The sequence below is a fragment of the Synchiropus splendidus genome, chromosome 8 (genome assembly GCF_027744825.2).
Source record: "Synchiropus splendidus isolate RoL2022-P1 chromosome 8, RoL_Sspl_1.0, whole genome shotgun sequence".
In the NCBI taxonomy this organism is placed as follows: domain Eukaryota; kingdom Metazoa; phylum Chordata; class Actinopteri; order Syngnathiformes; family Callionymidae; genus Synchiropus; species Synchiropus splendidus.
Genome location: NC_071341.1, coordinates 21,486,004 through 21,498,385, shown reverse-complemented (window position 1 = coordinate 21,498,385; position 12,382 = coordinate 21,486,004). Strand labels below are relative to the sequence as shown.

Sequence of the window (12,382 nt, the reverse complement as noted above, 5' to 3'; positions counted from 1 at the left end):
CTAGAGTCAGATATTAGTAAAGTAGAAAAGCTGAATGTGTTGGATTAAAATCAAACAAGTGAGGAATTAAGTTAAAAAGCCAAGTCACAAAAAGACAAAGTGAAAGTACTAGGAAAAAGCTTAACTGAAAGGCTAAACAGAACTGACTTTCAAAGGAGGTACGAGCTAAATGCTCAAGCTACAGAGAAACATGGATGAGAAAGTCAACTATAGACAGATGTAGAATGCAAATGCTCACTGACAAAAACATGATTTAGTCTGAAGCTACATGCGGATGATCACTCACATTTTATAAGTGGGGTTAAGCATCTCTACCATGGCGATTTAAATCACACCCATGTGACCAGATCACCCTGCGGATGAACAGAAAACCTCATTCATTCTGAGCATAAATACCTGCCTAACGACAAATTGTTAATTCAGAAGCTGAAAATCACCACTTTTTAAATTGTTAAATGATGCTTTGTGTGTATTCCCACACAAAAAAAACTGCACTGGAGGGTTGTCATGGCATCTGGGATTAAGCCTGAGCCAATTATGCAGACACTGTAAGTTCATTTGCTTTGAAACCCTGTCGACAAGATCCAAAAAAATGCTGCAATTACTCCCAGTTTGCTGAGGCTTTAGCGTCAGCAGGGAGCTCCAACAACCCCTAATGGCCACATTGTCCAGCAGCAAATGAGAGATCCCAAATATTAGCCAAGAGTCCTGGACGTGCAGAAAGAGCCTGCACTCACAGGCAGGTTGGACTTACTCAAAACTGTCTGGAAGATACAGTCACTTATAACAAGTATTATACTTAGCTATTGGCAACCAATGCATCAACAATTGGTTGTAATGTTCAATGACATGCTACACGCTTCAGCCAAGACAAGTGTGTTCAATCCAACTGACTTTGACAAAACATATTTTTATCTTCAGTCTCAAACACACTCAAACAAATTCATGAGAAACATTCAAATAAAAAACCCCATTCACCTTATTTCTCTCAACACCGGCTTCAAGCCGTCCAATAACACACATATTTGCAGGCGTGTTTCACGCCTTTAAAGGTCCCACATCCGGCTTGTCTTTATGTACAGGGTGAGGACGGTGAAATGAGAGCGCCAGCGTGTGCGGCACATCACAGAAGGATGTGTTTGATTTCAAGTCATTTTCCCGCAGGATGACACAATCCAATTAAAGCAGGATAACTGGAGTCTCTCTGAACATGCTTGAAATTGACTCAACATATGGGGTCTATAGGATATCCACGCATATTTGGGCACCTGCTATTGTACTACCTGAGAAAGCGAACACATTTTCCAGACAAGTTTGTGGCGGATTGATCTGAGATATATCCAGGACGTCGCTGTAGAACATCAACTCCTCCGGGACTGATACCATCTCAGCCGCGCCGCTTGAAATATAGTCGTCCAAATACAGCGTCTCCAGTGGTGCTCAGTGCGGCCTTGTACATACTAAAACAAGCAGCGACTGGCAGCACAGGAGCAGTTGTTTGCACGAGCCAAGTAAAAATAATTTGTTCTAATGACAACTTGTACACACAGAAGGTACATTGTGATTCACACCACACTCGCGCCTTAGCTACCATCCCAAATGTTAAGTGCTCCATATGGAAACATTCAGAAAACATTTCTCAAGATAACAATGGGATTGCAAACAGTTGCGTCATGACAAAATAAAAAATACTTCAATGTCTCTCACAGACACAACAAGCTTGTCTGAGAAACTCTTTCTTCACTCTTTAATGATTTTCCTTTCACTGATACATGGAAGCCAGTAGATAATGCTACTATTGCTCGTGAAAACATGACAGTTTGAATAGAAATATACACATGTCATAACAGGCTACAACTATCACACCATGAGGGGCACTGTGTGGAAGTCGCAGAAATACTGTTACGATATGTAAGGCTTGGTAGGTGATTTCATCGGTTGCATTTTCTGCATTTGAGAGGGGACAATTTTTAAAATGTGTTAGAGGGAGCAACTGGGATTCTGGGAGATATTATACAAAGGGACAAACAAACAAAAATTTTTGATTAAAATGTAAAAATTGGAATCTCATTTTATCACACTAGAGCTGAGTTATGTGCTGAGTATCTGTAAACTCAGTACTTAGAGGAAAAAAACACACAAGAGTGGTCAATAACATATACAATGTGGTGCTTGTAGCGTGACTTTCAACCTCTTCAGTGCATCTCAGTGGTTATTATGAAGAATGTTCTTGACTGTATCTGTTATTTGTTTGGCCAATAAAGCCCAACAAACATTTGTTTATTAGCCACTCTTGCGTTGATGAAATCTTCCTTTAAGTGACCAATAGAAAATATGTATGCCATTGATCGTGGGGTAACTCATTTTAAATGTGATTCATTGAAAATTTTAATCAATCCATTATAGACATTATTATAATATTTCATTTACTAATGTATTATTTTCTCTTTCTCTTTGTGTATATATATATATATATATATATATATATATATACAAAGAGAAAGAGAAAGAGAGAGAGAGTGTGTATATAGATTATATTATATATTATTTAGATTACTCTGATGGGTGGAAAATATGAGGGTAAAATCACAAAAAAAGGTTCTGTGCACTTCATGCAGCAGATAGTTTCCTCTTCAATGGAACCCTGATACTTTTAAATACTACTGTTAAACACTGTTTTTTTTTTTTTTTTGCCTATGCCGTAAAGGACACCGACGTAGCAGAGAAACCATGGTCCAACCCTATATGCCGACATGCCACTGTATAAGAGTCAATCCAGCCCTTGGAAGCGGAGCAGCGTCAGTAAATTGACTCATAATTGGCACAAATGATGTTGTCATTTCAATGACAAAGCCCTAGAAGTGTTTCATCACCTCCCTGTGGAGCTGGTTCTGGTGTGAGATGTTTCTGTCCTTAATCTGAAAGAGGCTCATAACCTGATATTAAATTGAGGAGATGTCGCCTGCAGGATTTCTGCAAAGCTGGTTTGTGTCACCGCTAAACAAAGAGCTTATGAGAAAAAGGGCAGCAGGAAAAATATGTTGGAGGCAGTGAAGCGGCGTGATCAGCCACGTCTCCTCTGCATTTCAAGCAGCAACCGCACCTCAGTGCTCAACTTGTGGGATTTACCTGCCTCTCTGCTCTGCAGCACCTTGATGTTTTCTCCTTCGCTATGTTTCTAAAACAGAAAGGGGGGTGGAGATGTGCTCGGAGTTAATAATACGCCTGAAGATGGGAGGCGGAATAAGATGACCTACTCTCAATCTACAGCAGCCTCCGGTCAGGATGTACACAGCTATTGTAAGCAGACAAAGCAGAGCTGTGAAGATGCTGCGAGGGGCGTCTTTGTCACATCAACTCCCATTTTGAACATCAATTTTCACCAGTTCAACCAACAACTCTGACGCCACATTGGCAACACATCATCACTCCCCATCAATTTACTGTTATAGATGAACTTTTGAGTTCAGTGTTGATGCAGAGGTGGCATTCACTACTTCAGCTAATTCATGGACATGCAACACAGAGGGGTGACTTTGGCAGGTGAGGCTTCATGAAACAGTGTCCTCATTTTCAGCGCCCACAAAATGGAACTTTCTGCTCTAAAGTCTCTGGAGGATTTGAACATCAATTTCAATGAAACCTCACCTTATTTTTAAGCTAACCGCACCACCAACTGAGCTCTAAAAATAAGGACACTGTTTCATGAAGCCTCATCGTCCCATCACTTCTTTTGCCACATTCTGGGATGCACGCATCCACTTGAGAAGAGCCACTATGTGACATCTGAGGAGAAGAAGATAGTGATGGATGACCTATTATCTTGTGTAGTGATGGGTCAATGAGGCTTCATAAAACAGTGTCCTTATTTTCAGAGCTCAGTAGGTGGTGCTGTTGGTTTAAAAATTAGAGTTTTTAAAATTTACGTTTTATTGAAATGGTTGTACAAATCCAAAGATTTCCTGTGGGCTCTGAAATAAGGACACTGATTCATGAAGCCTCATCAGCCCATCACTACTCTCATGACATCGTGTGAAGAAAATAACTTCATCCACTAATTTTTCACTCGTTTTTTTTCTTAAGAGTTTTGTGTGGTGTTAATGATGGATTAGCTTGATTTCTCCACCACAACAGCAAATAAAGTTCAGGTTTTCATATCCCGTCGTCCAATTTGAAAAGGATTATTTATGCTCCGACAAAGATGATGTTCATTGGTGATGGGCAGATGAGGCTTCATGAAACAGCGTCTTTATATTTATAGTTCAGTAGGTGGTGCTGCTGTAAAAATGAGGTGATGTTTCAGGTGAAAAGCGCCATCTAGTGTGCTCTGAAAATGAGGACAGTGTTTCATGAAGCCTCATAAGCCCAACACTAAAGATCATGCATCACGTGCGTGTGTGTGAGAGGTACAAATCAAACATACCTACAACAGCGTACAGTTAAAACCGACACCAGAAGATCTCACACTGGACCCAGTTTTCAAAACTGATCAGACGAAGGAGTCAACAATGTTGCCTTTCTGTTACTGCAGTGTATCTCTCCTACACACCCACAAACCCTTTTGAAATTCTCCATTCCTCCTACTCTCCTTCCCTTTTCTTTACATGAACTTCCTCCCTTTTGTCTGTCCATTCACCGCAGCGCCTCACTCGCTCTGTCTCGCTGACTCCTCTCCTGGGCCAGAATGGGACCCCAGAGATGCAGAGAGGACTTCCTCTCAGTTTAATTCAAGTCAACCTCAGTCACTGGTGCTCTGAGGAGCAGCATGTGTGACAGCTCTGCAGAGACCGAGAGAGCTGCAGGGAAGAGCCACGGCTCATCTGCATACATGTGGGAGAGTGTGTTTAATACCCATCGCTCCTCTCTTTCCTGAGCCCTGAGAGGGTTAGGGTCTTGCTGCTAGTGCTCACGCTCCAAAAATCTATGTGGAGCTCTCGCTATGTTCATTAGTCAGTGCTAATTGAGTGGAAAAGGGGGCGGTAACTTAATGATGACACGGCATATGCCTCTTGATTCAGTGTGTAAATCAAACTTCATAAACACATTATTGATTTGCATGCGGCGCAGACGTAAGAGCAGACAGTTCCTGGCAGATGGAGAGAGAAGATCTGAATCTCACCCTGGAAGGCTCACAGTTCCTCTGCTTATTGCGGATTCTCATAATACCCTCTGTCTCAATGCTATCGATTCAAGCTTCTTCTCCTCTAAGGCACCTTATTTTCTACCTATATACTTCAAGTGGTTCTCTCTGCTTCTAACTTTACTTTTAAAAAAGTGAATTTTGCCTTGAAGGCAATTCTGAAGAAAGACGAGCATCAATTATTCATATCTGAGGTTAACGCTGAAGGAGGCAATACTGTCAGTGTCTAATGATACGTTGGAAAATGTATTAAATCGCCCTATTCGTTCCATATTTATAATTGTGAATGCAAATCTAATGGACTGCAGTTCTCCTGCTTCACCAGAGGGGGAAGTGGCCCTGGAGATCAAAGTAAGACTGCCTTGCAATTCCTTCCTTAACCCTCAACCTCAACCTCAATCCTCCAAAATGCGCGAGGAGCAAGGACTGTCCCAATTCTTAGGAAGTTCTCAGCTTCCTCAATCTGGAGGAGCTCCGTGACCTCCCAGGGTATTGAGGAATACCCAGAATCCTTTGCGTAGTATCACCGATGCCGTCGAAAACAAAGAGACCGAGCTACAAATGTAAGAGCGATGGCATTGTCACTGATCCCGTCGTTGCTTCTTGCTTCTCCACCCTCTTCTTCTTCTACTTCTTCTCATTTCTAAGGAACATAATCTTCCTTAACCCTCGGTTTTGAGGAGTTGAGGGTTAAAGATTGAGGGCTGAGGTTGAGGTTTGAAGTTGAGGTTGAAGTTGTTGGAGGCTTATGTCCCCAAGAATCACCAGTCCCTTGTCCCACCACCGTCAGGTGTTTTTCTTCCTCGCTTTTCATTTGTCTGTCCAGTGCTGTGAAAACACTTGAACCTATTCTTTGCAAGAAAAATGCTTTCACTGACAGGTAACAACTTAGTTAAAGGCAGTTTCAAGAGTGGCCTCCAACAGTCTTTTTTTTCTTTGGGCTTCTCCCTTCTCACCCTTCTCACCCTGTCCTCTGCTTCCTCAAACCTACAAACCTCATGTCATATTCATGACGTACAATTTGATCAATTTTCTCATCAGTTTGCATCAAGTGTTTTTTTTTTTTTTGCTTTTTGTCTCTAGTAAATTTGATGAATATGACTTGCACCTGCTTCTGCTGATGGTTGGACTTCTCAAGGACAAATAAATGATGACATATTTTCATGTCATTTCACAAGGTTTGAATTTAATTATGCGCATCACTGTGCGTGAACGGGCACCGGGTCCATTTATTCTGCAAAAGGTTGACCCCGAGATCAAAAAGCTTTAAGAACCCCTGCTCTAGGTGATGTTTCAAGCGATGTCACAAGCTGCCCGGCATTGTCTACAGTCACAACACACAAAACTGGGAGTAAATTCAGAGAATCTAAAGCCAGACTCTCAAGGAAAGAACTCATCCTTGTCACCATTTCAGGCGCTGACAATACAGAGTCAGTATTTGACCATATTCCTGTCGGAGGAAAGCCACAGTGGAAGGTCACAAATCTTTTTGGTGTGTCCGCATTGAACCGTGACCTGTGTTGCTAGGTTACTTTGATAACTTACACATACAGAGCACTTCTTTTATTAACTGGGGAGTCGTTGCCACCGATATGATGCAAGAGGGAAGTGTTTATTGAGAATTAAGGACTTAATCTTATTAGGGTGTTACAACCCAGTAAGCTCAGCAGACAACAATGCTCACGAATAATAATATTATGAAGCTCTAAGCCCTTAAAAAGCCAAGGATTCTACTGTACACTTGGGTCCCAATCCAATATGCAGCATCTATAAATAGATTCTTCCACTCTTTAATTTCCATCCCACTACCTCTGTAGCCCCACGTTTTCCACCTCGCACCTTCTGATTACCTCCTGAGTTTTTTCATTATCTGCTCTCACACCTCACCAAGCGCCTTTTCTCACGCTGAGATGCACCAGAGCCACATATAGAGACGTCGAGCTGCAACAGTATCTGGTGACGCAGATCGTCCCGGAAGATTCCGCCTCTCTCCAGTGTGGAAAAGAGAAAGCAAAGACCTGATCCGTATTCAGAGGATGAAGTCCAGTTCATCGTTTTATCATGGCAAAGTACAAAAACAAAACTGTTGAGAATTTTCTTTCAAGAGTGGACAGCTACTCCAAGTTACAGTGAAAGAAAGTCAACCGCCAAGTTTTAATGGGACGATAAATGACGTTAAAAGGGTGTTGATCTTCTTCTCTCAGCACTTTCCAGCAGCATCAGCGGGTGCCAGAGCAAGTCAGCATCCCCCTTCTTAACCTTTCTTGAGCATCCTCCATCACGTCCTCCTTCACTGCATCCACAAACCTTGTCGCTTGCCTCCCTCTTCTCCCAATGTCTCTGCTCTCTATCTGAGTGCGGCCTCCTAATCTCTGTTTCCAAACTTGGGCCTTGGATCTTCTCATGATCTCACCTTCTCTAGTCTACTCCCAATGAACACCTCAGCATCCCTTAGTTCAGACCTGGGGCCATATGTGGCCCTTTTCCTGTTTGTGCGGCCCCTCATGAGGTCAGACTAAAACTATGCAATTGTCATTTTTATGGTTTTAACCCGCACTAGTTCAACAGTAAATACAACTCATTCATGACTACATTTTTGTTTCTTAGTTTTGTTTGTCATTTTAGTATTTTCCTCAAAATTTGTTGAAAAAAAATTCAAAACATATTTGGAAATAAACTGCCTTTTTTTATCTTTGATGGTCCATAGTTTTATTATGATTCCTAAAAATGATTTTTTTCATAGGTTTCATGGTGTAATGACACTGTAATATCCTTTCTTCCATTCAACCTTTTATGGTTCATTTCGTTCTTGTTATTTGAGATTTTATTCTGTCATATTTTGTCGTCATAGCAACTTTCTTTTGGCCCCTCACGACAGTCACAGTTTATAATGTGGTCCAGTCTAACTGCCCACCTCTGCCTTAGTTTATATCAGTGAATGACACCATAACATTCTTTGTGTATTTCTGAAGGCTTCAGTAGATTTATGCAGAAGCCCGGTCTAGATAGCTCCGACATGCACAGGTGATCAATATGATCCACCAAGTGAAGCACTTGTTCTTGTGAGTCTAAAATAAAGTGGCTGGATCCTTACGGCAGGTTTTTCAGATGACTCCGACCCTGAAAGAGAATCATGGCGAAGCGCGTGGAGGCATCACCATCATCGTAATTGCGATTGATTTTGCGATCAACTTTTGCCGACAAAAGCAATTCATCACGGACGGCGAGTCCAAAGGCAGTGAATTCACATCATATATCCATTTGAGTTACAGCAGAAAAGAAGGAGGAAAGTCTAGCAGCATGTTTCGCCGCGACTGAGAGAACAATGAGACACTCACCAGCAGTCCTCTCCAGACCCCTCCTCCACCGTGTCGGAGTTGGTGTCGTCTGTTTCTGTCACCACGCCGAGTCTGGAGCTGTCCCTAATTGGTGTCCTCCGGGGAGCTAAATCGTGTGCACCTCAAGGCGGTGGAAAGGAGAAGACGCCGGGTTTGTGGTCACATCCAGACTCCCTGTAGAAAACAGAGCACGAGAGTCGTGAGTAAGAAGGGGCCACCTCCTCGCTGAAACAATGCGAGCCATTGAGGACGGGAATGATCAGGATCTGCCAATAGTGCGACAGTGTCTGTGACAAGACCCGCGTTCACATCTGGGACGCTGCCGTCGCTACTGCTGCTGCTGATCGGACAAACCGGTGGTTATGTCTGAGGGTGCAGGGGCCCAAACACGTCTTCAAAGCCATGCGAGTCAGAGTAGTGTTTGCATGCTCAGCAAGGCTTCCATTTGAGCCGCAGCCTAATAAATATTAACTTGTGTTTTTCTGTGACTCATAACACCAGTGATGGCGATACAAAAGGGGAGGCGTGAAAACCCGGCGCCAGCACTTTCCCAAACAAGTGTCAAGGTTTCAGCTTTACCACAAGAGGGTTGCAAAAATAAGAGTCTGCTTTGCTGTTCTGCCTGGGTGGCATTTTAAAGTCCGTCCTTCTCTGTTTTTGTATCTACAACTCTCCCAAAAACAATGGATATCAGCGGGAAGGTTTTGATGGCGTCCAATTTTTCCACACAATGCAACAACCACCCACGAGGCCCGGACAGCGGAGCGAGGGAAAGTGTGTGTGTAAATGATTAATCGTAACCAGGCACATATCTGAACATCAATTCCAGCAAGCTTTCAGCCCATCAGCTAATAATAGTTGCCGCGCATGTATGCGCGCTCTCTGGGGAGAGGCATTTTAAAATCTCCATTTAGAAGCGATGAGACAAACACACGAGCTGCGTATCTCGACCACAACAATTCCTCTGCACAAATCCCTCAGCCAGCGCTCTCCATTATTGATGGGACTTCCTCTGGCAGCCTCAGCTGCCACAGCGTCGGCTCAGCCGCAGGCAGCCTGTGGTGCGAGAGCGACAACCGGCTGATGCCACGTGAGAACAATGCCGATCTGGCGCTTGACCAGACGCTGTTATTCAGCGTGCGGTTCAATGACATGATCATTAGATTCAGTAGTTATCATGTACAACCCTATAATGCACCAAGCAGATGTGCGACTGAAAGCGCTCTGCCACGCAACCCAACGCCACTGGCCTCAATTGATCTTATCTATATAATCCAGCACCTTTTTAACATCGTAAATATTGAGTTTTGAAAACTGCAGTTCAGCCTGGCTGCAGTTTAAATAAACTTCACCTGGAGGAATTGAACACAAACACAGATATTTTTCTTTTTCGCTCATCCATTGCAAAAAAAACCCCAACAAAATATTGTTGTTGTTTGGTCAGTTTTGATGTACAAACCATCTAAAGTTCGACATTTTCAAGCTCAAAATGTGATTGAATTTCTAGAATAATCTACTTTTATGTGGCTATTGTGGGGTTGACAAAAAACAGGGCTCCAGAAGGGGCACCTTTCTCATGCAGGGAAAAAGGGCTGATGCTTGAGCTCCATTTGTCTGTTCACATGCCCAGCTATATTTACTCATTATTCTCATTTCACTCATAAATAAATCAATATATGATGTACATTAGTGATGGGCTGATGAGGCTTCATGAAACAGTGTCCTCATTTTCAGAGCCCACTCGATGGCGCTCTCTGCTCTAAAGTCTTTGGTTTTGAACAGGTGAGGTTTCAGCATCATATCATTTTTATACCAACAGCGCCATCTACTGAGCTCTAAACACTGTTTCATGAAGCATCATTGGCCCATCACTAGTGTATGTGAAACTTTATTATAGTTACCATGAAAATAAATCTCCCGAGTTGTGTCTGTGGGTGCATCGTTGTTTACACGGTGGAATAAGGCCAAGGTTGGTTTTATAGGAAGCTGGTGGCTCGAGGCTAGAGTGATGTCCTTGACATGCTTGCTCCATATGAGTAGTGCAGTGTGTCTTCCTCTGCAAAGATTCATATTATGTAGGCGTGAGAGACGCCTTATGTCCTCCTGGGGCCACCGTTGTTGGGAGAAGCGCTTGAGATGAAGAATATTTTGTGTTACTAGCAAACATTGTAATAATAATAATAATAATAATAATAATATATATAGTTCAAGTACAAATAGTTTCATGAAGTCAATGGAACAACAGGTGGAGGTAGCGCTCTGGAACTCGCTTTCACAACAGACACAGTAGACAAACAAGAACGTGAGCTCATGCTGTTGCTCCCTCTGCGCCACAGACAGTGAATCTTCAGAAGGATCCAGATGGTAATGAGGAACATAACCATAACGTCAATATTTCCTGAAGACTTTCATGGATCAGTTTTGGAATAATTTTCCAAGAGAGCAGGATGAACGCAGACAAAACAAAAATCTAACTTTACCTTCAAAGTAAAATCTAAAATCTACTCCACTATTCAAGCAGCCACCATTTTGTTTTTTACGTTTTTTTTCCCCTGACTTCCTTGTTTTTGCGTTCAACCACTATGGAACAGACCACAGCTCCAAGACCTCTATTTATCCAAGTCCTCTCACCCAAAACACACTCCTATTCATTTATAGGTGGCTGTGAAGAACAAATGCAGCTTCCCTCTCCTGTAAACTAATGGAGTCATAAGGAGTCATGTACAGGGGAAGAAAAAGGTTCCACACAATGTAGGATTCGTTGCCTCAAGCAAGTGAGATGGAAGTGGCAGAAATCACTATGGCAACTATGTGCAAGAAACTTAACACTAAATGATGGGTTGGTTTCATAAAGTTTTCAGACAGAAAGGCAATATGTTTAATGCATTACATAAACTAGCGGACCCCCGGACATCTTCCATCAGGTCGCTTCACATGACTTCATAAAACAGTGATGGGTCGATGAGGCTTCATGAAACACTGTGTTTATTTTTAGAGCACAATAGGTGGCGCTGTTGTTTTAATAATGAGGTGAGGTTTCATTGAAATGGGTGTTCAAATCCAAAGATTTTTGAGCAGAGAGCGCCATCTAGTGGGCTCTGAAGATGGAGACACTGTTTCATGAAGCTTCATGAGCCCATCACTATAAAACAGCAACCAATCCGGTTGTGAAAACTGGCAATCTGGTGACACGTAGCGTCATCACACTCACAGGAATATTGCTATGTTTTGGCAATTTCTGTTTATGTCATTGAATAACAACTTCTTCAAAACATGGAATTCTGGTTCCAGAAAAGACAAATGTTGACAAAACCATTGGCTCCGTGGCGACTAAGATGTGCAGAAGAAATTCAATAACATAAAAATGAAACATGTATTTGTGTTTAAATGCAGGCAATTCAGTTTGTTGTGAAAAACAAATGAGAGTTAAAAGTTAATTGTACGGAGACACTGAAGGGCAGAAAACACAATCACATTTCCCGAAACAAAATTGGAATTAAAATTATTGGGAGTCACACTTTCATTTTTGTGATTCTGTATCTTGCTCTCTAATCTGCCGTCGTGTAATTCCAGGTCAAATGTTAAAGAACATAAAAAAAAAAACAGTGAGATGAACAAAACAGAATCCATCAGTCTTTAATTTACAGTGCGACTTCACACACAGTGTGATGAATATATTCCCTTTTTCCAAGGGACTGCCTACTGTCTCCACAGCCCAAACACAAAGCCTCTTCTTCCAGCACTGGCTGGTCCGAGCACGTCAAAGAAAATAGCTTATTTTGTCGACGGCTGTCATCTGAAGGGCATGATATGAGAGAGTGGCCTCTTCATTGAATGTATGTCACTCACTAAGCAACTGCCTTGCGTAAGTGGAGCGTGTCAATAATGCACGAGCATGTCCATG

At 42.3% G+C, this 12,382-nt stretch overlaps 1 protein-coding gene across 2 annotated transcripts in view; it reads right to left on the bottom strand.

Annotated features, from left to right (window-relative positions):
• b3gat1a (beta-1,3-glucuronyltransferase 1 (glucuronosyltransferase P) a) overlaps positions 1-12,382 on the bottom strand; it is an 81,351-nt gene that overhangs the window by 35,141 nt on the left and 33,828 nt on the right. For both annotated transcript variants that reach the window (XM_053873877.1, XM_053873878.1), the window contains exon 2: positions 8,479-8,652. The gene's annotated coding sequence lies outside the window, so the exon portion shown is untranslated. The remainder of the gene's footprint in view (positions 1-8,478; positions 8,653-12,382) is intronic.